The sequence below is a fragment of the Oratosquilla oratoria genome, chromosome 13 (genome assembly GCF_046742065.1).
Source record: "Oratosquilla oratoria isolate Oo_2021 chromosome 13, ASM4674206v1, whole genome shotgun sequence".
Taxonomy (NCBI): Eukaryota; Metazoa; Arthropoda; class Malacostraca; order Stomatopoda; family Squillidae; genus Oratosquilla; species Oratosquilla oratoria.
The window spans coordinates 26983124-26988123 of NC_134789.1; positions in this window are offsets into that span (position 1 = coordinate 26983124).

Here is a 5000-nt window from a genome sequence, read left to right on the forward strand (position 1 = left end):
ATTACACATCCATGACGAAGTCCCACCTTTACCTCAAACCACTCGCTCTCTCCTTTTCTGATTCTAACACAAGCTCTACTACTCTCGTAAAAACTCTTGACTGTTTTTAAAAGTTTCCTCCAATCTGTATATCCGTAATACTTCTCATAGTACCTTCTTGTCTACCCTGCCATAAGCCTTTTCTAAGTTCATCAAAGCTCAATAAGTATCTTTACCTTTTCCTAAAGCTTTCTCACACATCTGTTTTACCACAAAAATCTGATCTACACAACACCTACCTGTCCTAAACCCATACTGTTCCTCACCAATTACTCCCTTTGTTTCTCTCCTAATCCTCTCAATCAAGACCCTCCCATAAGCCTTCCTAATTGCACTTAACAAAATGATCCCTTTAAAACTACTACACTCACACTTGTCCCATTTCCCATGTAAAGTGGAACTATACAGGCACTCCACCAGTCCTCCGACACTTTACCCTCTCCTAAGCAAAAATTAAATAACCTTACCAGCCAGTCCATTATCACTGTATTTCCTTTTCTTAGACATTTTGTATGACGTCCATTCAACCCAGGTGCCTTACCTGCTCTCATCATCTTAACAACTGCCTTCACCTCGTCTTTTCCTTATTTCTCCTCCATTTTCTTTGCTTATAACAGTCATTTTTTAGCGCTTCGCACTGCAACTACCTTTCCCTCCCTATTGCCCTTTACATTTAGGAACTCCTCAAAATACTTTGCCCACATTCTTCTTACTCCCTTCTCTTCCATTATTATCTCTCCATTAGTACCTTTTATCTTTTCTTTTCTACTTGATTCGGCTCCTCTTCCTCTCTTAATTTTCCTTCAAAACATCTTTTTATTACTTTCAAAATTTTCTGTCATAATCACATCTGCTTTCCTTTTTTCCCTTCTTTATCTTATGCTTTACTTCTCTTCTCTTTGCTTTATACCTCTCTTATGATTCCCTCGTCCTATTTTGTAACCGACCTGTGAAAAGTCGCTTCTTCTCTTCTACAACCTTCTTTGCCTCATCATCCCACCACTCACTACCCTTCCTTTTATTTCCTCCCGTCCTCCTTGTTCTACACTCCATGTTTGCACACTTTGTGGCTCCCTTCTTGAACCACCCCCATTCCTCCTTCACTCCTAGTTCTACTCTATCCTCCACTCCCTCCCACTCTTCTATCAGATTCTTCTCCTACTCCTTCTTCTTTTCTTTCTCATCTAAACTGTTCACTTTAAGCACCTCCCTACCTTCTGCCCTTTTCCTCTTTCTCCATCTATCCTCCACTCTCAACTTACCTTCCACCAAAAATATCTGATATTCCCCCACTGTCTCCCCTTAGATTATGTACATCCTTAACTCTTCCTACTATACTCCCGGTTACCTCTATGTAGTCCATTAACGCTTTATCTACCACCCTTCCATCCATCAGCCTCTCCCATGTGTAATTATGCGTGACTTTCTTCCTAAACACGGTGTTTGCTATGACCAACTGTTTTTCTAAACACATCTCCACCATCAACTCTCCAGTCCGCTTTTTTTTTTTTTTTTTTTTAATCTACTCTTCTTAACACTCCGTGTATTGGTCTATTCCCTACTGTAGCATGAAGGTCTCCCAATAACACTACATTGATATTTCTCCCTAACACCTCTTTTCACCCATTTAAAGCCTCCTTTTTCTCTACACTCTTCTCCCTACCAGGCCCATATGCACTTGCAAAAACCCACATCTTCCTTCCCAGTTTCACCTTCATCCACATTAACCTTGAATAAACCTCCTTCCACTCCACTACACACTTTCCTATCTCTTTACTTACAAGTATAGCTAACCCTTTACTCCTGAGATCCTCCCAATTACACTCCCATACTCAAACTCGCCCCTCCCTTTAAATTTAGATTCACTGCATGCCACAATATCCATCTTTCTTCTGACAAACATACTGCCTGTCCCTTTGTTTTGACTCCTATCTGCACCATATCCACACACATTAAAAGATCTAAACGTTAGGGTATTGGTTGAAAACTTCCTCCTAGACCCTCTTTTGCCTTTACTTTTTTTGTTTTGTTTTTTTTTCCTTTTTTAGGAATGTCCCTTTTGGGCTTAAAAGAAGAAGGATACCTAGTCCTATCCCCGTCCCATTTTTATCGCCTCATAAGACTCAAGTGGAAAAAATTAGTGTCAGTATTCTTTTCCTCCAACACAGGGTTAGGCGAAGAAAGGAAAGGAATATTCAGAAAAATTGTACCGTACAGTAATAACAGTGAGGGGACGTCATAACGGAGGGACAGTCGTAGTATAATAGCATCATACATATATATATGCATATATATATATATATATATATATATATGTGTGTGTGTGTGTGTGTGTGTGTGTGTGTGTGTGTGTGTGTGTGTGTGTGTGTGTGTGTGTGTGTGTGTGTGTGTGTGTGTGTGTGTGTGTGTGTGTGTGTGTGTGTGTGTGTGTGTGTGTGTGTGTGTGTGTGTGTGTGTGTGTGTGTGTGTGTGTGTGTGTGTGTGTGTGTGTGTGTGTGTGTGTGTGTGTGTGTGTGTGTGTGTGTGTGTGTGTGTGTGTGTGTGTGTGTGTGTGTGTGTGTGTGTGTGTGTGTGTGTGTGTGTGTGTATTCACCTTGGTCTTTGGATCACGTGTTGGACTCGTGATCGACAGCTATTTCCCTCCCGGAAGAGAGATCAGAGCTCGTATGGCCGATTTATAGGTAATGCTTTGATCTTTCACACACATACACCCCTAACTCCCCGCCCACGAGAGTCAGTGTAACGACCCGAAGCACAGTGATACCGAAATAATTTCGGCCCTGGGCAGGATTCGAACTGGGTACTGCGAGCACTACCGTACTTCCCAGTCCAGCGCTCTACCAACTACGCCACCAAGTCGTGTGTATGTGTGTGTGTGTGTGTGTGTGTGTGTGTGTGTGTGTGTGTGTGTGTGTGTGTGTGTGTGTGTGTGTGTACATATATCTAGATATACACATATGCATATACATACATGTATATTGGAAAACTGTAAACACCAGACTCAAGTGAAGGGTTTATTTGCCCGCCATTTCGATTCCCGTCCAGGAATCGTCTTCAGGGGATATAATGGTTACAAGATTGTGAAATCCTTATAAATTGCCGAAATGATAAACCTGGGAAAGGTTCACCCTCTCAATCACATGTACAAAGCATACGTCATTACAATAATGAATACATTACAATAGAAATGAAATATTGGTACCAATTAAAATAAAATAAAATACAAATAAAAGTTACATGGCTGTGAGCATAAAACAAGCGAAGCAAAAGTAACAATACGTGACACTACCGTAAAACAACAGACCATAGGACAGAGATGTAAATGGAAGCGGACCAAATGTCCGCAATGAAGTGTCAAGAACAAACGACTAAATTACAATCAAACAAAAAACACTACAAAAATACAAATAAAATAAGTTACATGGCTGTGAACAAAAAACAAGTGTAGCCAAATGCCTGAAACGTAACACTAACGTAAAAAATTCAGAACATAGGACAGAGACGCAAATGAAAGTGGACCAAATGTTCACAAAAAGTGTCAAGACCAAACGGATAAATTACAACCAGACAAATAAAACCAAACAAAATAAAAAAGTTAAATGGCAGTGAACATAAAGCAAGTGTGACAAAAAAACAACAACATCAAAACGAAGCCCAAAAGTAAAAAACAGAACATAATCCAAAGACGCAAATGAAAGTGGACCAAATGTCCACCAAAGTAGGAAGTGGAGAACGGGAGGAACAGGTCTCAATAACAAACGACTACATTACAATCTTACAAATAAATGAACAAAGAAGATAAAAAGAAAGAAGAACCGTAGAGAAAAAAGGAAGTAAACTAGAACTGAAAAGGAGGACAAAAGTCACGGGAAGGGGAGTCGAAGAGGTGCATTTGGAGACCGCTTTCGAGAAAAGGAGGTCGGCCAAAAGCCAACTGGTGAACAAACGATAGGTCGAAAAGAAGCAGACAGAGACTAGAAAACAGAACAAAGGATTTAGCTTGCGTTACTCCTCGTGCCTAGATAAATAGGATTGAGATCAATGCACCTGTTTATGCAGTTGCTCTTAGTTTCCCATGCTTCCAAGAATAGTCTTTTCTTTTTGTTATTTTCTTTGTGTAGAGTTGTCACTCTACAATATATATATATATATATATATATATATATATATATATATATGTATATAGTTACGACTACAGGCTCGTCGTAGTAAAGATTTCATTCAGACACACATGCGCACATGTGCGTATGTGTACCTTGGTATATGCCGGCCGTTCCCACGGTAGGCTTGGTGGACTCTCGGCTTCAAACTGTCGGTAATCGACGTATGAAGACTGTTAAAGTGATGAATTATATATTTATGATGTATTCCATTCTTTTTGTGTTCTGTCAAACATATTCTATACATTGCATATAGATTTATGTATGTATATTATCTTGTGGAACTATCTTGTCAATCTTACGAATTGATTTACGTAAGATAAGAGAAATTACATATTCTCTTAGTCTTCGGACGCCGGTGAGAAAGATCTGTGCCTACGTGCGGTAAATCGACGTATGGAGACTCTCAAAGTGATGAATTCTATTCATCAGACGTATTTCGTTCTTTTTTGTGCTTTGACAAACTATTCCATACTTTGCATATAGATTTATGTATGTATATTACCTTGTGGATCTATCTTGTCAATCTTAGGAATTGATTTACGTAAGATTAAGATAAATTGCACATTACCGTTGTATTCGGACACCGAAACGCTGGCGTGAGAACGTGCATAGCTTACGTGCGCTCTGGAAATAATCATGTGAACCAATATTTTGGCAACTGCGTCCCTAACTTACATTTACGTACGTGTAGATTTTCATATAAAAACTATTAAGTTTCTGTTTATCTAAGATTGACAAGGTAACTTTATCAAATATTATTATCTATTCATTGATGTAAAGAATATCCGTGTATGTACT